General features: G+C 39.0%; 1 long non-coding RNA gene across 1 annotated transcript; it reads right to left on the reverse strand.

Moving 5' to 3' along the window:
* Positions 1 to 1,013: 1,013 nt before the first annotated feature.
* LOC129144138 (uncharacterized) lies at positions 1,014 to 3,081 on the reverse strand. Its single transcript, XR_008548315.1, has 2 exons — positions 2,762 to 3,081; positions 1,014 to 2,415 (listed from the first exon to the last, which is right to left on the reverse strand). It is a non-coding gene; the product is annotated as an uncharacterized LOC129144138 (long non-coding RNA).
* Positions 3,082 to 27,288: the final 24,207 nt, after the last annotated feature.

Raw genomic sequence — 27,288 nt, forward strand, 5'->3', positions numbered from 1 at the left:
CTTGCTTTCTTTGATTCTTTTGAGATATTTTAAAAAATGTAAACCATGGTGCACTGATCAGTAACCTTTCTCTCTCAATGTAGTAGAAATCTTTTACATCTTCCTCCAGGGTAGTTGTATCTTTTCTCCTTTATAGCTGGTTTTCTGGCTACTGATTATGGAGAGACCCTGGCCTTTGTTTCTGCTCCCTTTCATATTGGGAGATAAGGTAATGAAGAGAGACATCACTGCTCCAGAGGGGCTCTAGCTCCTGCTTCCAATTTGCAAATGTTAAATTTTCTCACAATTTTTCTTCCTTCTCTCACATGACCTCATAAAAGCACATCTTCATGGTTTTTGTGGCTCTCTATAATAAAGAGGGGGTTATACAGAAATCTCCTATATTCTACTTTTCTATTTTTCCTCTTATCCTTTTAATATTTTTACGATTTTAATGTTGATAAACTCCAAAAATAATTCACTTTATTGTATTTCTTCAGAATTTTCAATGACCTAAGGAGATCAGAGAGAAGTAGGAGTGTATGTTAGAAAGGAATTCTAGACCACTGGTTTTCAAGACACTTGGTAACATATACTCCATTAAAGTAGTTAATAATTTTACAATCTAAACTCTACTCTCTATTATGAAAAGACATTTCCATGGCTGGGAATAGTGGCTCATGCCTGTAATCCCAGTAATTTGGGAGGCCGAGGCAGGCAGATTACTTGAGGCCAAGAGTCCAAGATCAGCCTGGCCAACATGGCAAAATCCCATCTCTACTGAAAATACAAAAGTTAGCCGTGCATGGTGATGTGCACCTGTAGTCCCAGCTACTCAGGTGGCTCAGGCAGGAGAAGTGCTTAAGCCTGGGAGGTGGAGGTTGCAGTGAGCCAAGATTATGCCACTGCACTCCAGCCTGGGTAACAGTGCGAGACTCTGTCTCAAAAAAAAAAAAAAAGAAAGAAAAAAGAAAAAAAAAAGGAAAAGAAAGAAAAGCATTTCCTTGAGGAAATATACAATTACATTCTAAACATAATGCTTACATTTACCTTTATTGGGTACAGAAAACTACATTATCAGTGATAAAAGGAGGTAAATACAGAACAAATAATTAAGATTAAGAAAGATTCTCAAACTTCTCTGTATTCAATAGTTTCAAGTTTCCTCATAATGTCTTTCGAGTAGATCTGATTTCCATTTTTTTTTCCCCTAATCATCTCATTCCCTCTAAGAGTTCCCAGAGTATGGGTACTTAAGACTGCATGGTGGTAATACTGTTTTTAGAAAGAGCTGCCTTGAAGAGTTATATGGTATGTTAATAAGATCTATTTTCTTAGAAAATAAATTCAGACTGACCTCTCCATGACTGAATGATAGGGGAGCATCTATAAAGAATTAAAAAAAGACTACTCAGTTTGGTAATTGTGGGTTAGATAATACAATTCCTTTGTTTTTCCTGTGCCTGTGCCTTTTTATTCAGTATCTTTGGATAATTTTACTATTTACTAGATTAATTAAATAAACATACTTAATTTTTGTCTTAGTACCCTCTCTCTCTCTCTCTCTCACATACACACACACACACACACACACAATTCAGGAATGTGAATTGCTTTAGGGTTCAAATATTCATTTCTTTCATCCAATTCTATGATATTTTGGACACCTCCAACTAGCGAGGACAAGCCAACTATTTTAAAAACGCAGCTAGTAGAGCAAGACAACAAAACCTTTTACTTCTTTTTTCCCCACTTTGGAGTTGATAATGAATATAGCAGACAGTAGGAATGGTTTAGGGGAATACATGCTAAAGGTTACACATTCATATCACATTTCCGTTCTTCTTTTATTTGGCAATCATTGACATACCCTGGACTTCCCTTAGCTTTCACTTTTTCTGCGTAAAGTTTTTTTGGTTTATTATTTTAATCCTAATTCTACCTCAACCCATCTTAATGGAAACTTCCCTAAAACAGTGTTTTAGAAGAAAAACATTTAGCTGGAGGAGGCTGGTGGAATTCCCATTGAAACACCTTACATTAAATTTTTGTGGTTAAGAAGGAGCAGGAGTAGTCTTAGCATATGTTAGAATTTTCATACACTGTAAATTTTTTTTCTCACAAATCCAAATAAATTGCCATTGCCACAGGTAAATAATAAGTAAGAATTAATTAGCCAACATATTCCATAGCATATTTTAGAAATACTATCACAATGGTTATACTACATCAAGTTAACTCAGAGTGTATACTATTCACTTCAGTAATTTTAATTAAAAAAATTTTTTTTAAAAACTAAGAGTCTTCTATAGTAGATATCTTTCGAGGTCTTTAAAAATTTATGAAGATCTGGGCATGGTGGCATGTGCCTGTGGTCGCAGATACTCAGGAGGCTGAGGCAGGAGGATCACTTGAGCCAAGGAGTTTGAGGCCAGCCTGGACAACATAAAAAGACTATGTTAGAAAAAAATTCATAATGTGCAATGCTTGAGCAGTGGACACTGGAGATCACAGAATACCTGGAATGAGAACTGAATAAATGCTAAACCTGATGTCTCATGATCAAATACAGAAGTCACACAATGGAGTAGTGAGTCTACACTTTCACCCAAAGTTTATGTTCAGCATGCATTTTAAAAAGCTTTGCTTCTGGTTGAGCACACTGTTTTCTCATGTTAAAAATTATTTTGGAAGTCTGATTATATCAGTCTGTTCTCACACAGCTATGAAGAAATACTCCAGAATAGGTAGTTTATAAAGGAAAGAGGTTTAATTGACTTACGGTTCTGCATTGCTGGCAAGGCCTCAGGAAACTTACAATCATGGCAGAAGGCAAAGGAGAAGCAGGTACCTTCTTCACAGGGCAGAAGGTTGGAGTGAGTGCAAGCAGGGAAAATCTCAGATGCTTATAAAACCACCAGATCTTGTGAGACTCACTCACTCACTATCATGAGAACAGCATGGGTAAAATGCTGCCATGATCCAATTATCTCCACCTAGTCCCCCCCTTGACATGTGGGGATTATGGGTTTTACAATTTGAGGTGAGATTTGGGTGGGGACACAGAGCCAAACCACATTATTCCACCCTTGGCCCCTCCTAAATCTCATGTCCTTTCACATGTCAAAACAAATCATGCCTTCCCAACAGTTCCCCAGAGTCTTAACTCATTTTATCATTAACTCAAAAGTCCACAGTCCAAAGTCTCATCTGAGACAAAGCTGGTCCATTCTGCCTGTGAGCCTGTAAAATCAAAAGCAAGTTAGTTACTTTCTAGATAAAATGGGGGTGCAGGCATTAGGTAAATGCTCCCATTCCAAAAAGGAGAAATTGGCCAAAACAAAGGGGTTACAGGCCCCATGTAAATCCAAAATCCAATAGGGCAGTCATTAAAACTTAAAAGTTCCAAAATGACCTCCTTTGAATCTGTGTCTCACATCTAGGTCATGCTGATGCCAGAGGTGGACACCCATGGCCTTGGGCTGCTTTGCCTCTGTGGATTTGCAGGGTACAGCCCCCTCTCAGCTGCTTTCATGAGCTGGGGTTGAATGTCTGCAGCTTTCCCACATGCACTGTGCAAGCTGTCAGTGGATCTACCATTCTGGGGTCTGGAGGATGGTGGCCCTCTTCTCACAACTCCACTAGGCAGTGCACCAGTGGGGACTCTGTGTGGGGACTCTGACCCCACATTTCCTTTCTGTACTGCCCTAGCAGAGGTTCTCCATGAAGGCTCCACCCCTGAGCAAACTTCTGCCTGGGAGACATCCAGGTGTTTCTGCACATCCTTTGAAATCTAGGCAGAGGTTCCCAAACTTCAATTCTTGACTTCTGTGCACACACAGGCTCAACACCACATGGATGCTGCCAAGACTTGGGGCTTGAACCCTCTGAAGCCACAGCCCAAGCTGTACCTTGGTCCCTTTTAACCTTGGCTAGAGCTGAGGCAGATGGGACACAGGGTACCATGTCCTGAGGCTGCACATAGCAGGAGGATCCTGGGCCTGGCCCATGAAACCATTTTTCCCTTCTAGTCCTCTGGGCCTGTGATGGGAGGGGCTGCCATGAATGTCTCTAACATGCCCTTCTTGGGGAGATATTTTCCCCATTGTCTTGGTGGTTAACATTTGGCTCCATGTTACTTATGTGAATTTCTGCAACTGGCTTCAATTTCTCCCCAGAAAATGGGTTTTTCTTTTCTATCGCATTGTCAGGCTACAGATTTTCCAAACTTTTATGCTCTGCTTTCTCTTGAATGCTTTGCCATTTAGAAATTTCTTCCATCAAATACCCTAAATCATCTCTCTCAAGTTCAAAGTTCCACAGATCTCTAGGGCAGGGACAAAATACTGCCAATCTCTTTGCTAAAACATAGCAAGAGTCACCTTTACTCCAGTTCCCGACAAGTTCCTCATCTCCATTTGAGACCACCTCAGCCTGAACTTCATTGTCCATATCACTATCAGCATTTTGTTCAAAGCCATTCAACAAGTCTCTAGGAAGTTCCAAACTTTCCCACATCTTCCTGTCTTCCTCTGAACCCTCTATACTGTTCCAACCTCTGTCTGTTACTCAGTTCCAAAGTCGCTTCCACATTTTCAGTTATCTTTACAGTGGCACCTCACTCCCAGTACCAATTTACTGTGTCAATACATTCTCACACTGCTATGAAGAAATACCTGAGACTGGGTAATTTATAAAGGAAAGAGATTTAATTGACTCACAGTTCCATATTGCTGAGGAGACCTCAGGAAACTTACAATCATAGTAGAAGGCAAAGAAGAAGCAGGCATCTTCTTCACAGGGCAGCAGGACAGAGTGAGTGCAAGTAAAGGAAATGCCAGACACTTACAAAACCATAAGATCTCATGAGACTCATTCACCATCATGAGAACAGCATGGGGAAAACTGCCTCCATGATCTGGTTACCTCCACCTGGTCCTGCCCTTGATATGTGGGGATTATGGGGATTACAATTCAAGGTGAGATTTGAGTGGAGACACAGAGCCGAACCATATCACTGACCTACTTATATTAAATTCAATTGTAATCTGTTTAGTTGTAACTCATTAAGAAAGCATTTGGAATTATTTAGGTCATGATAAATTTTAAATTATGTAATTTAAGAAGAAAATAAGCTTTGGGAGGCCAAGACGGGCGGATCACGAGGTCAGGAGATTGAGACCATCCTGGCTAACAAGGTGAAACCCCGTCTCTACTAAAAATACAAAAAAATTAGCCAGGCGTGGTGGCGGGTGCCTGTAGTCCCAGCTACTCAGGAGGCTGAGGCAGGAGAATGGTGTGAACCCGGGAGGCAGAGCTTGCAGTGAGAGCAAGACTCCATCTCAAAAAAAAAAAAAAGAAGAAGAAAATACAACTGAACTGTACTTTAAACAGTAAGGGACTTTGCATTCACAGGCAGTTTCCAAGAAGCAGAAAATACTACACATTTATCTGTTTGCCTGGGTTTTATCATGTGGTAAATGCAAGATAAATAACAGCTGTCACAGATGAGCAGGACTAATGCTAAAAAACTAGTGCCATGTATGATAGTGCATGTGTGCATGCTCACTATTAGACAAGTTGGTAAAATTGCAAGTTAACATATTAGGTTGAAGCACATGTTATTACCAATATTACTGGTCAAAAGAAGTAGAGTGTTCGGCTGTTTCATTTGGTTGAAGCTTAGGTCTTTCAGAACCAAAAAGGGTCTCATAAATAATTCAATCCATGGATTTTTTAACTGGGTCGAGTATGGGTCAACTTCAAGGAGATGAGGAGCCCTCATCTATGTATTCATTCAGTTGATAGTTTTCCAGAGCTTATGATGTTCCAAGTAATGCTCTAGTAGCTGGGAATATAGACAGGAAAACACAGAGTCCTTTGCCCTCATTCATATTTCATTTCAGTGGGAAGGCCTGACAATAAATACATACTAGGAAGTCATTACTGAATTGAATGCAGTTTTATGTCTTGTGTTCATTTATACATTTTTCTGGAGGGAGAGTTCATTGAATTCATGGAAATGGTTTATGATCACCAAAAATTAGAACCACTAACCTATCACACTCTGCCAATTTCGACGGGAAACCAAAGTACAAACACTGAGTGATTTGCCCATCACCATGTAGTTCATTCATGGCTAACTTAAGATTGAAACGCAGGTGTCCTGGTGTTCAGTCATTATTGCACATTGTAGGGGAGATAATCTGTGACTTTTCCTTTCCTTTCTATATTTATTTTATTTTTAACAATACCTGCATACTTTTGACTCTCAACAAATTCATGTCGAGAGCTGGGAATCTGGTCAGACAGATTGTAGTCCTAACTTCGTTATTACAGAGTATAAGCTTTGTGATTCTAGAAAATTGTTTAAAACTCTGAGCTGCAGCTTCCACGTCTAGATTGATGAGAGTAAATTGTAACTGACAGATTATTGTGAGGATTAAATGAGATTTCTTATACACACACTGTGTATGTGCACATACACATACATATTATTTGGCTAACAGCCTTTCGCCTGATAAGCATGTGAGTCATTACTATTATAATCCTTTTTATAAGTCTGTTCTTTGGTGCCAGGTCTCCAGGTTCTAAAAAATTCACTCCCTTTCACCAAACTGTGATTCAAATAGCAGCTTGGAGCTCTTGTTTAATTCTGGGAAGACCCAAGGGGCAGTAGTAACTAACTACTACAAAGTACAGACCTTAAACTCTGGAGCTTGGCTGCCTGGGTTCAAATTTTGGCTCTACTCTTTGTCTTTTTATGTGTTGTCTGAATTTTTCATAATAAGCATGTGGTAGTTTTTCTACTAAAAAAAAAAAGCTATTTTCACTTTAAAAAACAACAACAACAACATATGGATCTATTTTTTGGTGACTTGCCATTTCTGTTCCTTTGAAATTCATCCTGTGTCTTTGGAAGACTAGGATATGTGGCTCTCCCTGCCTTAAAGGGATCCTGATTGATCTTCTCTGGTGGCAAGAAAGCTCAGCCTCCTCCTTCCTGCAGGATAAAGGAGTGGCTTGGAAAAGTAGTCAGATCGGAAGGCCCTCGAGGCCAGCTCCCTTTCCCACAGCCCTTCAGTGTCTGACTCAGAGGGAAACTGGCGCTGTTCTCTGGTATCCTCTCTCCTTTTGGTCTCCACACCTAGTGTGCCAGCGTTGTTCTGCAAACAAAGAACAGACCATGTAAATTCTGTGACCGAAGCTTCATTGATATGAAGGAGAAACAATTGCCAGACCTATTCTGGCCTTCTGTAAACAAAACTTTTTTTTAGAGAAAGCTTGCATGCCATTTTTAGAGAAAGTTATTGTATGCCAGAAATTAGACAGTGAGGGAAAGGCCAAATTCCTGGTGATATTTATCTTGCTATTCTGTTCCCTTCAGGAACTATCTCTCTATCTCAGGATAATTTTTTTGTTTGTTCTAAGAATTATATTGTGTATGAAACTCTGTGCATGCACAAAGATAAATAATTTTCTTTTTTATTATTACAGATAGAGAAAAATTTGAAATCCTTGCCAGTTTCATTTTCACAAAATTAAACTAAGTAAATCATACATTATATAAATAATGTTAATTGATCTTGCTGATAGCATATGGAAAAACTTGGTTTGCACTTTTCCTAAACTAAAGATAATTGCTTTGACAAAGATGAAAAATATTGCATAAGAAACATTTAGTTTCTTGTCAGGATCTGGGTAGCCTTATAAGGCTCTGAGATGGTGTGCTGGGGAAGATAACAAAGAGATGAACAGCACAAGTGAGCATGCAGTAAAAAGCTCAATGGCAGAGAGAACTCCAAGGACTTAAAAATATGTACTCAGACATAAGCTTATAATGCAAGTTATCTATATTGTTGAGCAAAATGGATATGTATATTTTGTATTATGTAAGTCCTTTTGTTTTTCAAAGAAGAGACACTCTCAGATTTCCTTAGATCTATTCCCCTCAAACTTTCCCACTGAAGTATTCCTAAATGGGAGAGGAGAACAATGGATACTTTTCAACGTGTCAAAGAGTGGTGGGTTTTGGATTTAGAAGAGACCAATATCACCATAAGATCAGACTCTAAGACCAGGGAAATAGAAACTAGAAAGGATCTTGTCACTTTATTGCATTAAATAGACATGAAAGAAGGAAGAAGGATGAGGTATATCTAGAGAAACCCCTACCCTAGTTTAAGGGGCCAAGTTACACATGTCTATGTTTGATATTAAGACATATATTAAAAATACAGTTCATACCAGAAAAGTCATGGCATTCTCAATTTGAGAGCTTGGATGGACTTTGGACAACCCTGATGTTCCATACACATAATTTCAATATTATACTTGAACAGAGGAGCTGAAGAGAGTTTTCCCGGTGCATGAAAACAATGAATGGTAAAATAGGAATCATCACCCAGGTTCCTAAATGCTGGTGCAAAATTCTTCCAGTTTCCACTCCGTTGCCCTCCCATGAGTCAAATGGTTTTAGTGTGGTCAGTGTCTTCTGCATGGAAATGCAAGCATTTCACTTAAAAACATACAACTTTAAAACTAAGTAATGTAAGCAATTTAAGTAACGGAGATGGCATTAATACAACCAACATGCCTATCAACAATTTTTTAACTATCTCAACCTTCAATTTGGAGAGGTCAGTTCTTTAAGTGAAGGAATTATCCAGGTTCTAATTAATGAAAATGTGATAGTCCCAGAGAATATTCTTATATGGAATTTCTTTTAGCAGTCTAATTTTAAACAGCTGGAACTCATTTGTTAAGCTGTAGCCTATTCCACTTTTTGAAAAGTGTGGTATGTGGGACTTTTTTTCCACACAGAAGTGGAACTTTCTGGAAAGTCTGAACATATTGCCGTACTTGACCTTACAGGCTAGCAGCTGCTTGGAGACCCTATTGGGCAGCTTGAGCCTTTTGTGCTCCACCTGTGTTCAGCTATTAGCGTTATACTGTGGTAAGCACTGATTCAAGGCCGAGGGACTGGCTGCCTTCCAGGATCCCATTGTTTATAGCCCTTCCTTTTACTTAATGTTCTGTTTCTGTAATTATTGATGTTGTTGAATCTGATCAAAAGCACAGGTGCAGCACCTCTTGCAGGTCCATGTTGTACTGAAGGTTTAAGAATTCACAGGCCAATAGGGGTGTAGAGGAAGAAGAAGGTTAAGGAGTATTCATTGCCTTGACTCCAAAACGTGGTGAGAGAATGCTGCAAAATACAGAAGCTTAAAACATTGCAGCAACTCCTTGACTGTTTCACCGTGGTTTGTTTTACATACCACAGCATCCTGTATGAAGATGGATTCCCATATATCAGAGATGAGAAACAGGACACGGCTCACCTTGGTCTTATCAGACTGCATCTGACGCATGAAACAACAGGAAGCTGTTGATAGCTGAGGTGAAACAGCAAGCAGTGACTGGTTTAGAAATGTCATAATACCAGACATTGACCTCACCCCCAACCTCATGTACTAGGTTCCAGAGTAAAAATAGAACAAGTATCTATCAAAAGCAAACACTTAAGTTTGGGGTTTTCTCCTGCTCTATTCTCTGGAACACGTCCCTTATCTGATATCACACACTGTGTTCCAGCTCATACAGTCAATCTGTCCAGGTTCACAACTAAACCTTTCTGCAGAGAAAGGGAACAATGGAGTACACTATGGCCATGGTTTAATACAAGGAAGGTGTTATGTTTAAAAATTTCTTGGCACAGGTTAAAGTACAAGTGAATTTTTTTCAGGTGTTCTCTGTTATCCCTTTACTTTAGGACTGTGACTTTTATGGTTTGTTTATCTAGATAGAATCACAAGTCCTGAATTATTAATTTATTCTTTCAAGTCTTTTTTTTTTTCTTTTTGAGACCGAGTCTCACGCTGTTGTCCAGGCTGGAGTACAGTGGCGTGATCTTGGCTCACTGCAACCTCTGCCTCCCAGGTTCAAGCAATTCTCCATGTCTCAGCCTCCTGAGTAGCTGGGACAACCACCCCCAGCTAATTTTTGCATTTTTAGTAGAGACGGGGTTTCACCATGTTGGCCAGGCTGGTCTCCAACTCCTGACCTCAGGTGATCCACTCACCTTGGCCTCCCAATGTGCTGGGATTACAAGCACGAGCCACGATGCCTGGCCTCAAGTATTTATTGAATGCTGTTCACTGGGTCAGGCACTCAGGATTGTGAGAAACTTGATAGTCATAACTCCTAGATATGGATCTTGTAGAGTAGCTATTGTATACAACCTTCATCTGCCCTCTAAAACAGCCTTTCTCAGCTAGTTCCATAAGAATTAGTCTGTACAGACATGGTTTGAGTGACTATTTTCTCAGTTTTTTCCAAGAATGGTAGATCGTGGGTGCCACTTCACATGCATAGAAGATTGAGTTAATTCATTGCTTACAATGGATGCCTTAGGCCATTAGGGTCAATTGATCCTAAGTGATGAGATTTTTCCAAAAGGAATAAAAGCTCCAGCTACAACCTTGGTCAAAACTAGTAGGAAGAGACAACATTAATAATTAGGAGATTCACAACACTGTTCCTCCACCACAGACAACTGGCCTTGAAGAGAGAAAGGACAAATAAGTGTGCACAGGTTTTTAAAAAAAAATTAACCTCTAAGTGTTGAGCAAGTTAGGGGAGTATTTCATGGAGGAAGATATTGTTTGAAGGTGGGAGGTTATCAGGTAGCAAGCCATGCTGAATTCATATGGGAAGGAAGAATATAAAGCATCTGAGAGTTATTGGGGATGAAAGAAAGACGAGGATCAGATATTATTAAGAACTGCTGAGAATGCATAATGTACTAGAATCCCTCTAGATGTTTTTGAGAGATGCAAACAAATATTGGAATTCCCATTTTGCCTATATTTAAAGACAATAGGTCTCTGGGCCTGGACCACATGGATTTTCATTTTGGTAGGGTTATACTCCTATGAGCTCACGTGAACCTGCTCATCAGCTTGATGGGTGCCTGTGATGTGACACCAGCGTACTGGCCTCTATTCTTTTTTTTTTTTAATTATTATTATTATACTTTGAGTTTTAGGGTACATATGCACAACATGCAGGTTTGTTACATATGTATACATGTGCCATGTTGGTGTGCTGCACCCATTAACTCCTCATTTAACATTAGGTATATCTCCTAATGCTATCCCTCCCCCTTCCCCACACTCCACAACAGTCCCCGGTGTGTGATGTTCCCCTTCCTGTGTCCATGTGTTCTCATTGTTCAATTCCCACCTATGAGCGAGAACATGCGGTGTTTAGTTTTTTTGTCCTTGCGATAGTTTGCTGAGAATCATGGTTTTCAGCTTCATCCATGTCCCTACAAAGGACACGAACTCATCATTTTTATGGCTGCATAGTATTCCATGGTGTATATGTGCCACATTTTCTTAATCCAGTCTATCATTGTTGAGGATTTGGGTTGGTTGCAAGTCTTTGCTATTGTGAATAGTACCACAATAAACATACGTGTGCATGTGTCTTTATAGCAGCATGATTTATAGTCCTTTGGGTATATACCCGGTAATGGGATGGCTGGGTCAAATGGTATTTCTAGTTTTAGATCCCCGAGGAATTGCCAGACAGACTTCCACAATGGTTGAACTAGTTTACAGTCCCACCAACAGTGTAAAAGTGTTCCTATTTCTCCACATCCTCTCCAGCACCTGTTGTTTCCTGACTTTTTAATGATCGCCATTCTAACTGGTGTGAGATGGTATCTCATTGTGGTTTTGATTTGCATTTCTCTGACGGCCAGTGATGATGAGCATTTTTTCATGTGTTTTTTGGCTACATAAATGTCTTCTTTTGAGAAGAGTGTTCATATCCTTTGCCCACTTTTTGATGGGGTTGTTTCTTTTTTTCTTGTAAATTTGTTTGAGTTCATTGTAGATTCTGGATATTAGCCATTTGTCAGATGGGTAGGCTGCAAAAATTTTCTTCCATTCTGTAGGTTTTTCTTCCATTCTGTAGGTTGTTCACTCTGATGGTGGTTTCTTTTGCTGTGCAGAAGCTCTTTAGTTTAATTAGATCCCATTTGTCAATTTTGGCTTTTGTTGCCATTGCTTTTGGTGTTTTAGACATGAAGTCCTTGCCCATGCCTATGTCCTGAATGGTATTGCCCAGGTTTTCTTCTAGGGTTTTTATGGTTTTAGGTCTAACGTTTAAGTCTTTAATCCATCTTGAATTAATTTTTGTATAAGGTGCAAGGAAGGGATCCAGTTTCAGCTTTCTACATATGGCTAGCCAGTTTTCCCAGCACCATTTATTAAATAGGGAATCCTTTCCCCATTTCTTGTTTTTGTCAGGTTTGTCAAAGATGAGATAGTTGTAGATATGTGGCATTATTTCTGAGGGCTCTGTTCTGTTCCATTTGTCTATATCTCTGTTTTGGTACCAGTACCATGCTGTTTTGGTTACTGTAGCCTAGTAGTATAGTTTGAAGTCAGGTAGCGTGATGCCTCCAGCTTTGTTCTTTTGGCTTAGGATTGACTTGGTGATGCGGGCTCATTTTTGGTTCCATATGAACTTTAAAGTAGTTTTTTCCAATTCTGTGAAGAAAGTCATTGGTAGCTTGATGGGAATGGCATTGAATCTGTAAATTACCTTGGGCAGTATGGCCATTTTCATGATATTGATTTTTCCTACCCATGAGCATGGAATGTTCTTCCATTTGTTTGTATCCTCTTTTATTTCATTGAGCAGTGGTATGTAGTTCTCCTTGAAGAGGTCCTTCACATCTCTTGTAAGTTGGATTCCTAGGTATTTTATTCTCTTTGAAGCAATTGTGAATGGGAGTTCACTCATGATTTGGCTCTCTGTCTGTTATTGGTGTATAAGAATGCTTGTGATTTTTGTACATTGATTTTGTATCCTGAGACTTTGCTGAAGTTGCTTATCAGCTTAAGGAGATTTTGGGCTGAGATGATGGGGTTTTCTAGATATACAATCATGTCGTCTGCAAACAGGGACAATTTGACTTCCTCTTTTCCTAATTGAATGCCCGTTTTTCCTTCTCCTGCCTGATTGCCCTGGCCAGAACTTCCAACACTATGTTGAATAGGAGTGGTGAGAGAGGGCATCCCTGTCTTGTGCCAGTTTTCAAAGGGAATGCTTCCAGTTTTTGCCCATTCAGTATGATATTGGCTGTGGGTTTTTCCTAGGTAGCTCTTATTATTTTGAGATACATCCCATCAATATCTAATTTATTGAGAGTTTTTAGCATGAAGCATTGTTGAATTTTGTCAAAGGCCTTTTCTGCATCTATTGAGATAATCATGTGGTTTTTGTCTTTGGTTCTGTTTATATGCTGGATTACGTGTATTGATTTGCGTATGTTGAACCAGCCTTGCATCCCAGGGATGAAGCCCACTTGATCATGGTGGATAAGCTTTTTGATGTGCTGCTGGATTTGGTTTGCCAGTATTTTATTGAGGATTTCTGCATCAATGTTCATCAAGGATATTGGTCTAAAATTCTCTTTTTTGGTTGTGTCTCTGCCAGGCTTTGGTATCAGGATGATGCTGGCCTCATAAAATGAGTTAGGGAGGATTCCCTCTTTTTCTATTGATTGGAATAGTTTCAGAAGGAATGATACCAGCTCCTCCTTGTACCTCTGGTAGAATTTGGCTGTGAATCCATCTGGTCCTGGACTTTTTTTGTTGGTAAGCTATTAATTACTGCCTCAATTTCAGAGCCTGTTATTGGTCTATTCAGATATTCAACTGCTTCCTGGTTTAGTCTTGGGAGAGTGTATGTGTCGAGGAATTTATCCATTTCGTCTAGATTTTCTAGTTTATTTGAGTAGAGGTGTTTATAGTATTCGCTAATGGTAGTTTGTATTTCTGTGGGATCGGTGGTGATATCCCCTTTGTCATTTTTTATTGCGTCTATTTGATTCTTCTCTCTTTTCTTCTTTATTAGTCTTGCTAGTGGTCTATCAATTTTGTTGATCTTTTCAAAACACCAGCTCCTGGATTCATTGATTTTTTGAAGGGTTTTTTGTGTCTCTATTTCCTTCAGTTCTGCTCCTATCTTAGTTATTTCTTGCCTTCTGCTAGCTTTTGAATGTGTTTGCTCTTGCTTCTCTAGTTCTTTTAATTGTGATGTTAGGGCGTCAATTTTGGGTCTTTCTTGCTTTCTTTTGTGGGCATTTAGTGCTATAAATTTTCCCTCCACCCTGCTTTGAATGTGTTCCAGAGATTCTGGTATGTTGTGTCTTTGTTCTCGTTGGTTTCAAAGAACATCTTTATTTCTGCCTTCATTTCTTTATGTACCCAGTAGTCATTCAGGAGCAGGTTGTTCAGTTCCCATGTAGTTGAGCGATTTTGAGTGAGTTTCTTAATCCTGAGTTCTAGTTTGATTGCACTGTGGTGTGAGAGACAGTTTGTTATAATTTCTGTCCTTTTACATTTGCTGAGGAGAGCTTAACTTCCAACTATGTGGTTAATTTTGGAATAAGCGTGGTGTGATGCTGAAAAGAATGTATATTCTGTTGATTTGGGGTGGAGAGTTCTGTAGATGTCTATTAGGTCTGCTTGATGCAGAGCTGAGTTCAATTCCTGGATATCCTTGTTAACTTTCTGTCTCATTGATCTGTCTAATGTTGACAGTGGGGTGTTAAAGTCTCCCATTATTATTGCGTGGGAGTCTAAGTCACTTTGTAGGTCACCAAGGACTTGCTTTATGAATCTGGGTGCTCCTGTATTGGGTGCATATATATTTAGGATAGTTAGTTCTTCTTGTTGAATTGATCCCTTTACCATTATGTAATGGCCTTCTTTGTCTCTTTTGATCTTTGTTGGTTTAAAGTCTGTTTTATCCAAGACTAGGATTGCAACCCCTGCCTTTTTTTTGTTTTCCCTTTGCTTGGTAGATCTTCGTCCATCCCTTTATTTTGAGCCTATGTGTGTCTCTGCATGTGAGATGGATTTCCTGAATACAGCATACTGATGGGTCTTGACTCTTTATCCAATTTGCCAGTCTGTGCCTTTTAATTGGAGCATTTAGCCCATTTACATTTAAGGTTAGTATTGTTATGTGTGAATTTGATCCTGTCATTATGATGTTAGCTGGTTATTTTGCTCATTAGTTGATGCAGTTTCTTCCTAGCCTTGATGATCTTTACAATTTGGCATGTTTTTGCAGTGGCTGGTACCAGTTGTACCTTTCCATGTTTAGTGCTTCCTTCAGGAGCTCTTTTAGGGCCGGCCTGGTGGTGACAAAATCTCTCAGCATTTGCTTGTCTGTGAAGTACTTTATTTCTCCTTCACTTATGAAGCTAAGTTTGGCTGGATATGAAATTCTGGGTTGAAAATTATTTTCTTTAAGAATGTTGAATATTGGCCCCCACTCTCTTCTGGCTTGTAGAGTTTCTGCCAAGAGATCAGCAGTTAGTCTGATGGGCTTCCCTTTGTGGGTAACCCGACCTTTCTCTCTGGCTGCCCTTAACATTTTTTCCTTCATTTCAACTTTGGTGAATCTGACAATTATGTGTCTTGGAGTTGCTCTTCTTGAGGAGTATCTTTGTGGTGTTCTCTGCATTTCCTGAATTTGAATGTTGGCCTGCCTTGCTAGATTGGGGAAGTTCTCCTGGATAATATACTGCAGAGTCTTTTCCAACTTGGTTCCACTCTCCCCGTCACTTTCAGGTGCACTGATTAGACGTAGATTTGGTCTTTGCACATAGTCCCATATTTCTTTGAGGCTTTGTTTGTTTCTTTTTATTCTTTTTTCTCTAAACTTCTCTTCACGCTTCATTTCATTCATTTCATTTTCCATCGCAGCTACCCTTTCTTCCAGTTAATCGCATTGGTTACTGAGGCTTGTGCATTCATCACGTAGTTCTTGTGCCATGGTTTTCAGCTCCATCAGGTCCTTTAAGGACTTCTCTGCATCGGTTATTCTAGTTATCCATTCGTTTAATTTTTTTTCAAAGTTTTTATCTTCTTTGCCATTGGTTCGAACTTCTTCCTTTAGCTCGGAGTAGTTTGGTCTTCTGAAGCCTTCCTCTCTCAACTTGTCAAAGTCATTCTCTGTCCAGCTTTGTTCTGTTGCTGGTGAGGAGCTGCGTTCCTTTGGAGGTGGAGGGGTGCTCTGATTTTTAGAGTTTCTGGTTTTTCTGCTGTGTTTTTCCCCATCTTTGTGGTTTTATCTACCTTTGGTCTTTGATGATGGTGACGTACAGATGGGTTTTTGGTGTGGATGTCCTTCCTGTTTGGTAGTTTTCCTTCTAACAGTCAGGACCCTCAGCTGCAGGTCTGTTGGAGTTTACTAAAGGTCCACTCCAGACCCTGTTTGCCTGGGTATCAGCAATGGTGGCTGCAGAACAGCGGATATTGGTGAACTGCAAATGCTGCTGCCTGATCGTTCCTCTGGAAGTTTTGTCTCAGAGGAGTACCAGGCCATGTGAGGTGTCAGTCTGCCCCTCCTGGGGGGTGCCTCCCAGTTAGGCTACTTAGGGGTCAGGGACCCACTTGAGGCAGTCTGCCCGTTCTCAGATCTCAAGCTGCGTGCTGGGAGAACCACTACTCTCTTCAAAACTGTCAGACAGGGACATTTAAGTCTGCAGAGGTTATTGCTGTCTTTTGTCTGTGCCCTGCCCTCAGAGTTGGAGCCTACAGAGGCAAGCAGGCCTCCTTGAGCTGTGGTGGGCTCCACCCAGTTCGAGCTTCCTGGCTGCTTTGTTTACCTACTCAAGCCTGAGCAATGGTGGTCACCCCTCCCCCAGCCTTGCTGCCACCTTGCAATTTGATCTCAGACTGCTGTGCTAGCAATGGGCGAGGCTCTGTGGGCGTAGGACCCTCCCAGCCATGTGTGGGATATAATCTCCTGGTGTGCCATTTGATAAGCCTGTTGGAAAAGCGTGGTATTAGGGTGGAAGTGACCCGATTTTCCAGGTGCTGTCTGTCACCCCTTTCTTTGACTAGGAAAGGGAATTCCCTGACCCCTTATGCTTCCCGGGTGAGGCGATGCCTCACCCTGCTTCGGCTCATGCACATTGTGCTGTACTCACTGTCCTGCACACACTGTCTGGCACTCCCCAGTGAGATGAACCCGGTACCTCAGTTGGAAATGGCCTTTTTTCTTATAGGTTCCCGACCACTTGTCTTTTGGACCCTCCATTTTGGACCATATCTTTATCTCTTTTTCCTGACCTCAGTCAATTGTTTAAATGGCTCTGTTGTTCACATTTGTATTTTCAGCCTCTCTATTCTATTTCCTTCTGATAAACCACCCCTATACCCTAAACATACACGTATATAAGAAAGATTCTTTGTTCATGCTTCCATCTGAAGAATCACTAAGTTAGCAAACTTCCTGCCTAGTCTTGTATAATATTACTTTCAGGCATTCCTATTATGTAAGTTGATAATGAGGTCCATTGACTTACATTAAAATTTAAAAACAGTTCAGGCTGCGTGTGTGTATTTTAACACAGAATCCACTCTCATTCCATCTCTTTTCCTCTCTCTCCTGCATATTACCAGCATCTCTCCTCCTAGTTTAACTCCTCAATTTATAGCGATTTGGGTTAGGAGCAGGAGACTTCTCACACAGGAAAATGAAAATATGTCTATATGGAGTGTTATATAGAATTGAAATGTTTGGCTTTTTCAGTCAGCTACGTCTTGTCTCCATCAGTGTGTTGTGTCTGGGACCCCCAGTCCTGACTTGTTCTGTGAATCAAAGAGAAAAATGTTTCAATTCTGTATTTTACTTTTGAATCTTAAGTGAAAAAGGACTAAGAGCTTAATTTTTAAAAATATTCACCTCTGGATTTCACCCAGGTCTTCTGCTTACATTTAGTGGATATTTTTGTAAGAGAAAATGTGGGAGAAGAAGAAATATTGGTCCGGACGTGGTAGCTCACACCTGTAATCCCAACACTTTTGGAGGCCGAGGGAGGCAGATCACTTGAGGTCAGGAGTTCAAGACCAGCCTGGCCAACATGGTGAAACCCCATCTCTATTAAAAATACAAAAATTAGCCGGGCATGGTGGCATGCACCTGTAATCTCAGCTACTCAGGAGGCTGAGGCAGGAGAATTGCTTGAACCTGGGAGGCAGAGGTTGCAGTAAGCTGAGATCACACCACTGTACTTTAGCCTGGGTGACAGGGTGAGACTCCGTCTGAAAAAAAAAAAGGAAGAGGAAATGATATTGATCATTTCTAAGTAAGTTCTCAAATGTTTGTTAATTGTACAGTGGACCCAGGGCCTTGATGGAGGAGGAGAGAGTTGCTGTTGAGTATCAAGAATTATTATTTTACTTTTAATCAAAAAATAATTTCTAATAAATTATAAAATTGATATATTAAAATTATATTTTAATAAATAAAATAAATTTTGGATAAAAGTTATTTTTATGCAAAAATTCTACTTTGTATTTATAACTCATTAAAATAAATAAAACAAGGTCAGCTATTTATTTGAAGTAATCACTTTATTATTATTCAAACTCTTGAAGATCCTTGCTTAGCTAAGCATCAAATGTAACATGCTTTAACATATTAGTTAGAAGAACTTTATGAAAGGAAATGCTTAAAAAAGATGAATTTCTAACATCAAAGATACACTGATTTCTCTATTAGATTAAGATATATTTTTGTTGTCCAGAATAAGTGAAAATACTACTACCCAGGTATTCCTGAGACATTTTGTTATTTATGAATACATGCATGTGTGGTTTAACTGAACATGAGAATAAATGCATTTGTTAGGAAAGTAAGCACTTTATCAAAAGGTATTTAAATACATTTATTCAAAAGTAGATCCTTTAACTTTGGTAATTTCTTTTTTTAGTTTTGCTCTTGTCACTCAGGCTGGAGTGCAATGGTGCGATCTCAGCTCACTGCAACCTCCGCCTCCTGAGTTCAAGCCATTCTTCTGCCTCAGCCTCCCAAGTAGCTGGGATTACAGGAACGTGCCACCACACCCAGCTAATGTTTGTATTTTTAGTAGAGACGGGGTTTCGCCATGTTAGTCAGGCTGGTCTCAAACTCCTGACCTCAGGTGATCCACCTGCCTTGGCCTCCAAAAGTGTTGGGATTACAGGCGTGAGCCATCGTGCCTGGCCAACTTTAGTAATTTCAATCAAATTTTTGTCATTCAAAAAGGGGTTGATTATTTAAGCCTGGTTAGATTCATTTGCTTCATCCAGATGTCCTAGTCTTTTTACTACTTCTTTCCTAGTGGCACCCTCATCTGCAATGCATGGAATTCTAAACCATGCTTTTCTTTTTCATCAGGAGTGGTCAGCAGTAAGTTGAACACATATCTGTCTGAGATATTCAGATTACCCAGACTTCTGATGAAATTATACTATGAGAATGCTCCTGTTGTATGCGTGATCACAAAATTCCGGGTTTCAGATTCAATTTACAGAAATCATTTCCTAAAATGGAAAGAGCCTTACACTGGCTTGTCTGAACATAAAGAGACCTGTGTGTAGTATTTTTCTCACACCAAAAAAATGGGTGACTGTTGAAAGCCAGTTTCCCCAGAAAGGAGGTTTATTGGGTAATGTACTCAGAATAGAAATATAAATAAAGTGAGGTAGGACGGAGGAAGAAGTTGGACTACCGTGAGGTCCCAACAAAAGCTTCAGCCAATCCCCCATGGGTGTTCTGGAGTTGAAATCACCCTGCAAGTTAGTTCTGACTTGGGAAAGGGGGACCATGTCTTAATATCCCTGCATCAACCACTTGTTGAATGTGTGCTGCCGCTGAGAAAGGGAAGCACATTTGGCAGGGTACGTCTCTTCAGTCAAGGGAAATCTTTGGAGAGCATCTCAGTTTGCAGTGTCAGGAACTGGAGACATGAATGCTTCAGTACTAAAGAAGAATCTGGGTGATTCATCTTGGTCTACCCCTTAAGCTGCTCAGATTGACTTGGTTCATATAAATTCTGTGAATAGCTCCTTTGGGATTCTTGTTCATGCCTCTGCTATTGCAACTGATCTTGAAGCTCCAACTGACACTCACCTATTCCTTCCTCTACTCATCATTCTAGATTCTTTCATCTTCAGCTTGCAACTCTGTTAGTCCAGGTTAACTGGTAGGGTGACCCAGACTCTTGTTCTCAAGAGGCCTAAGCCAGAGGTTACCATGTTCTTTTTAGGAAATTGCTGATGCAGTTTTTCCATTTACCATCAGAATTGCATAATGGCGGGGGGTGGGGCATTTGGAAAACCTCAGCTGTATTAATGAATTGCTGAAGGCTTCAGTGAAGACAACTCTGAGAGTTATAAACTCCAGGGGGACTCATTCATAATGTGGCTGTCATAATTTTGTGAGTTTTATAAGCAGGAGCTTGACCTGGATCTGACAATGAATATTGGAGAAAAAAAATCTCTTCATTGCTTCCATCAGGGGGAGGGAAAAAGAGATCAATTTGAAATAGACCAGATCTTTCTGTTTTTCTTAGCAAGGCCCGTTCTCAGGAGAAACTATTTAGCCAGAGCCCAATCTGCTGAGGTTTATCAGAGCCTAACTGACCTGGGTAAAAGGAAATACTCCAGTTCACTCCAGCCATCCTGTCCCAGTAAGGAGGGGAAAAAAACTGGGATGGATTAGTGAAGATTACTGAAAGATGCAGACCTAATCATAGAATTATAGAACACTTCTTCTCCCATCATGCCTTACCACAATCCCAAAGCCTATTTATGGCAATTTCCTTTACTCAATACATAACGTCTGGGTATCAGTAAAAATTACAAGGCACACTAAAAGGCAAAAACCACAACTTAAAAGATATCAAGTGTCAGAACCAGACTCAGATATGGCAGAGATATTAGAATTATCAGACTAAAGATTAAAAAGAAACTGTGATTAATATGCCAAGGGCTCCAATATAAAGCAAAGAGCACACAAGAACAGGTGGGCAATGTGAGCACAGATATGGAAAGTCCAAGAAAGAACCAAAAGGAAATGCTAAAGATAAAAATGCTGTAACGGGCAGGACACGGTGGCTCACCCCTGTAATCCTAGCACTTTGAGAGGCCGAGGTGGGCTGATTACCTGAGGTTGGGAGTTTGAGACCAGCCTGACCAACATGGAGAAACCCCATCTCTACTAAAAATATAAAATTAGCCAGGTGTGGTAGTGCATGCCTGTAATCCTAGGTACTAGGGAGGCTGAGGCAGGAGAATCGCTTGAACCCAGGAGGCAGAGGTTTTGGTGAGCCAAGATCATGCCATTACCCTCCAGCCTGGGCAACAAGAGCAAAAAAAACCTCTTGCCCACCCCCCCCTCAAAAAAATGCTGTAACAAAAATTAAAGAAAACAAAAAAGATCTTTGATGAGCTCATTAGAAGACTGAACACAATTCAGGAAAGAATATTTAAGCTTGAGGATATCTCAATAGAAACCTCCAAAACTCAAGAGCAGAGAGAAAAAAGATTGAAAACAATACAAAACAAAACAATAAAAAGTATCCAAGAACTGTAACTACAAAAGGTATAACATATACTTAATAGAAATACCACAAGGAGAAGAAAGTGAGAAAGGAACAAAAGAAACGCAGAAGAAATGTTTGAAACGATAATGACTAAGAATTTTTTCAAAATTAATGTTGGATACCACAACATAGATTCAGGAATCTCAGAGAACCCCAAGAAGAATAAATGTCCAAAAAAAAAAAAGAACCCACTTACACCCAAGCATATGTGAGGCAATATTCATCATATCTGCAAGGAGAAATACATGAATCCACCATTATAGTTTGAGATTTCAACACCTATCTATGAAAAATGGACAGATGCATCAGGAAGAAAATCAACAAAAAGACAGTTGGACTCAACACCACCATCAAATAACTGGATATAATCGACATCTATAGACTAGTTCATTCAACAACAACAGAAAACATTCTTCTCAAGCTCACATAAAGATTCAACATGATAGGCCATTTCTGGGCCATAGAATACACCTTAACAAATTTAAAGAAGTTTATAGAATGCTTAATCTCAGGCCACAATGGAATTAAACTAAAATTCAATAACAGAAAGGTAGCTGGCAAATTCCTAAATATGTGAAGATTAAATAACACACTTCTAAATAGCCTATGAATCAGGTCGAATGCAGTGCTCACACCTGTAATCCCAGCACTTTGGGAAGCCAAGGCGAATGGATCACCTGAGGTCAGGAGCTTGAGACCAGCCTGGCCAAACTGGTGAAACCCTGTCTTTGCTAAAAATACAAAAATTAGCTGGGTGTGGTGGCAGGTGCCTGTAATCACTCAGGAGTCTGAGGCAGGAGAATCGTTTGAACCCAGGAGACAGAGATTACACTGGGCCAAGATCGAGCCACTGCATTCCAGCCTGGACAGCGGAGCAAGACTCGATCTCAAAATAAATAAATAAATAGCCTATGAACCAAATAAGAAATCTCAGGAGAAATTTTAAAAATATATTTTGGACTAAATAAAAATGAAAATACAACTTATCAAAATAAGTATTTTGGGAGGCCGAGGCAGGCAAATCACTTGAGCCCAGGAGTTTGAGATTGACCCTAACAACATGGTTAAACCCTGTCTCTACAAAAGTACAAAAGAAATTAGACAAGCATGGTGGTATGCACCTGTAGTCCCAGCTACTCGGGGGGCTGCGGTTGGAGGATTACTTGATCCTGGGAGGTTGAGGCTGCAGTGAGCTGTGATAGTGCCACTGCACTCTAGTCTGGGTGACAGAGTGAGTGCCTATCTCAAAACAAGAAAGAAAGGAAGAAAGAGAGAAACAGAGAGAGAGAGAGACAAAGAAAGAAAGAAAGAAACAAAGAAGGAAAGAAAACAAGAAGGAAAGAAAACAAGAAGGAAACAAAGAAAGAAAGAAGGAATCTAAGCTTTCAACTTAGGAAATTAGAAAAAGAAGAAATTACCTCCAAAGTAAAAGAAAAATAAATAGCAAAAGTTATAGCAGAAATCAATGAAATTAGAAACAAATTAACAGAATCAATAAAAATAAAAGCTGGCTATTTGAGAAGATAATAAAATTAAAAAGCCTCTAGTCAGGCAGAGTGAGAAAGAAAGGGAGAGAAACAAATTACTAATATCAAAAATGAAAGAGGGGACATCACTACAGATCCCATGTACATTAAAAAAACATAAAGGAATACTAGAAGCAACTCTATGCCCATAAATTTAATAACCTAGATAAAGTAGACTAATTCCTTGAAAGATAATCTGCCAAAACTCACACAAGAAGGAATAGACAATCTTAATAGTGCTATGACAGTGAAATAAATTGAATCAATAATTAAAACCTTCCAAACCAGAAGCATTAGACTCAGATGAATTCACTAATGAATTCTAACAAATATTTTTTTTAAATTGTACCAATTCTCTATAATCTCTTCCAAATGTTGGAGGCATAGGGAATACTTCCTAATACATTCTATGAGGCCAGCATTACCCTAATACCAAATCCATACAAAGACATTATAATAAAAGAAAAATACAGATCAATACCTCTCACAAACATTGATACAGAAATCTTTGATGAAATATTGGCAAATGGAATCCAACAATGTATAAAAATAATTATGTACCATGACCAAGTGTAATATATCCTAGATATGAATGACTGGTTCAACATTCAAAAATCAATTAATGTTATCTGTCACATCAGCAGGCTCAAGAAAAAAAAATCACATGATATATGATTCCAACATCCATTCATGATAAAAACTTTCCATAAACTTGGAATAGAAGTCAACTTCCTCGACTTGATAAAATATATCTACCAAAACCTATAGCTAACAGTGTACATAATGGTGAGAAACTAGAAACTTTCCCACTAAGATCTGGAACAAGACAAAGATACCATCTCTCACCACTCTTTTCAAAACTGAACTGGAAGCCCTAATTAATGCAATAAGACAAGAAAATAAAACAAAAGCATACTGATTGGGAAGAAAGAAATAAACTCTCTTTGTTCTCAGATAACATGATTATCTATGCAGAAAATCCTAAAGAATCAACAAAAAGGGTCCTGGAATTACTAAGTGATTATGGCAAGGTTGCAGGATATAAGGTTAATATACAAAAGTCATTCACTTTCAGCAGCAATGAACAATTGGAATTTAGAATTTAAAACACAATAACATTTACATTAGTACCCCCTCAAAAGAAATGCTTAGGTATAAATCTAATGAAATATAGACAAGACCTATATAAGGAAAACTACAAAGCTCTGATGCATGATGTCAAGGAAACCTAAATAAAAAATGGAGAGATATTTCATATTCATGAGTAGAAGAATCTAACGTTGTTAAGATGTCAGTTCTTCCCAGCTTGATCTGTAGATTCAATTTAATCCCAATAAAAATACCAGCAAATTACTTTGTGGATATTGCCAATCTTACTCTTTTTTTTTTTTTTCCTCTTTGAGACAGAGTCTCACTCTATCACCCAGGCTGGAGTGCAGTGGCATGATCTCGGCTCACTGTAGCTCTGCCTCCCGGGTTCAAGTGATTCTCCTGCTTCACCCTCCTGAGTAGCTGGGATTACAGGCACCTGCTGCCACTCCTGGCTAATTTCTGTATTTTTAGTAGACACAGGGTTTCACCATATTTGCCAGGCTGGTCTTGAACTCCTGACCTCAGGTGATCCACCTGCCTTGGCCTCCCACAGTGCTGGGATTACAGGCATGAGCCGCCTTGCCTGGCCATTGCCAGTCTTATTCTAAAGTTTATACAGAGAGACAAAAGACCCAGATGGACAACACAATACTGAAAGAGAAGAACGAAGTTGGAGGATTGGCTCTACCTGGTTTCAAGACTTACAATAAAGTTACAGTAATTAAGGCAGTGTGGTATTAGAAAAAGAATAAATAAACAAATCAATGATATCTATTATAAGGCACAGAAACAGATCCACAGGAATATAGTCAACAGATCTTTGACAAAGGGGCAATAGTAAGAAATTGCAGAAAAACTCTACAACTAATAGTACTAGAACAATTGCACATCCACATGCAAAAAAGTAAATCTAGGCACAGACCTTATACCCTTTATAAAAATTAGCTCAAAATTAATCACATAACTAAATGTAAAATGCAAAACTGTAAAACTTCTAGAAGATAGAAGATAACATAGAAGAAAAATTGAGATGACTTTTTAGATATGATACCAAAGACACATCTATGAAAGAAAGAATTGATAAACCAGACTTCATTAAAATAAAGAATTTCTGCTCTGTGAAAGACACTATCAAAAGAATGAAAGAAAAGCTTCAGATTGGGAGAAAATATTTGCAAAAGACATGTCTTATGAAGGCTGTTTTCCAAAATATACAAAGAACCCTTAAAACTCAACAATAAGAAAACAACCACCTGATTAAAAAATTAAAAGACATCTCACCAAAGAAGACATATGGATGGCAAATAAGTATATAAAAAGATGCTCCACATCATATTTCATCAGGAAAATACAAATTAAAACAACAGTGAGATGACACTTCACACCTATCAGAGGGCCAAAATAAAGAACACTGACAATATTAAATGCTGACTAGGATATGGAGGAACAGGGAGTCTTAGTCATTTTTGGTAAATTCAAAATGATACAACTACTTTGGAAGACAGTTTGGCATTTTCTTACAAAAGTAAACATACTCTTACCATATGATCCAACAATTGGCCTCCTTAGTATTTTTCAAATTGAAGACTTAAGTCCACACAAAGATCTACACACAGATATTTGTAGCAGCTTTATACATAATTGCCAAAGCTTGGAATCAAGATTTGGTAAGTCCTTCAGTAGGCAAATGGATAAACTGGTATACCTAGACAATGATATATCATTGTTCAGTGCTAACAAGAAATGAGTTACCAAGCCATGAACAGTACTGGGAAAAACTGAAATGCACATTGCTAAGTAAAAGAAGCCAATCTTAAAAGGCAACATACTGTATGATTCCAGCCATATGACTTTGTGGAAAAGTCAAAACCTATATATAGACAATAAAAACATTGCCAGAGTGGTTACCGGGGTTAGCAGGCAGGGTGGGATGAATTGGCAGAGCACAGAGGATTTTTAGGGCATTGAAACTACACTGAATGTACTATGATAGATACATGTCATTACATGCTTGTCTAAACCCATAAAATGGACACCACCAATATTGAACCCTAATGTGAACTATGGTTTTTGAGTATTAAAACCATATACTCAATATGGTTTATATCGACATATGGTTGCATATGTTGACATAGTTTCATTATTTGCAAAAAGTGTATCATTCTGATGGGTGATATTAATACTAGAGGATGCAATGTATGTGTTGGGGAAGAAAGGTTATGGAAAATCTCCATATTTTGCTCTCAATTTTGCTGTGAACATAAAACTGTTCTAAAAATAAAGACTTTAAAAATTGCACATGTGAGTACTAAGAGATTGTCAGGTGGGTCAGCTCAGTGACAAACCTTTCCTGCATTCATTGTTTAAGAGCAGCTCTTGATGATTTAGTATCTAATACCTCTGAGAGAAGGGTTATTCCTTTCCTTGCCTGCTGGTCTCTCAAAACCTTGAGTTCATGGTGACCAGCGAGAAGCTGTAGCTTAAGATTTGATGGAGCTCTTCCTACGAAGTCCATATTTATGAGAACAAGAAGCACAAATTCCCCAAAAGAATTGCTGGTAGTGATTGCGAGCAGAGCTACTTCTACTGTGACTTTGAGGTATTTATGCAACTCTTTGGTATTTCAGGTGCCATATCTCTATAAAATAAAGTCTTTGGTTTGGGTGATCAATCTACAGCATTTTTTCCATTGTTAATAACCTATTATCCTAAGATCATTTATATTTCAGAAACTTTGAACACATATTTAGGTCAACATTTAGAGGATTGAAACTTTTACTATTTGTGGTGCATATTCCTTTGGCAATGAAGCCTATTTTGAGGACTTGTATAATTTCTGACCTCATCAAAATAATGAGACTAAGATAAAATAAATGCCAATGACATTACTACTTTTATCTTTTCAAATATACCTTGACAGACTAAACAGTTTACTATCATTAGAATTATTATAATCTAGACTGAAATCTGACTTTCCACTTCATCACTGATATTAGCATTTAGTGTGACTTTGCTAAAGTGGGTCACATTATCTCTTCAGGTATTAGTTTTCCCATTTATGAAATAAGAGGCCACAGCCAAACATCTTTCCGGTCCCTCCCAAATAAAAGATTGTAGAAATCTATGATTCATGTCTGAACTATTCATTACTGTCAAAGATATTTTCTTTATTTTTATTATAGTTTAAGATCTAGGGTACATGTGCACAACGTGCAGGTTTGTTAC

Source organism: Pan troglodytes, chromosome 4, assembly GCF_028858775.2.
Source record: "Pan troglodytes isolate AG18354 chromosome 4, NHGRI_mPanTro3-v2.0_pri, whole genome shotgun sequence".
Taxonomy (NCBI): domain Eukaryota; kingdom Metazoa; phylum Chordata; class Mammalia; order Primates; family Hominidae; genus Pan; species Pan troglodytes.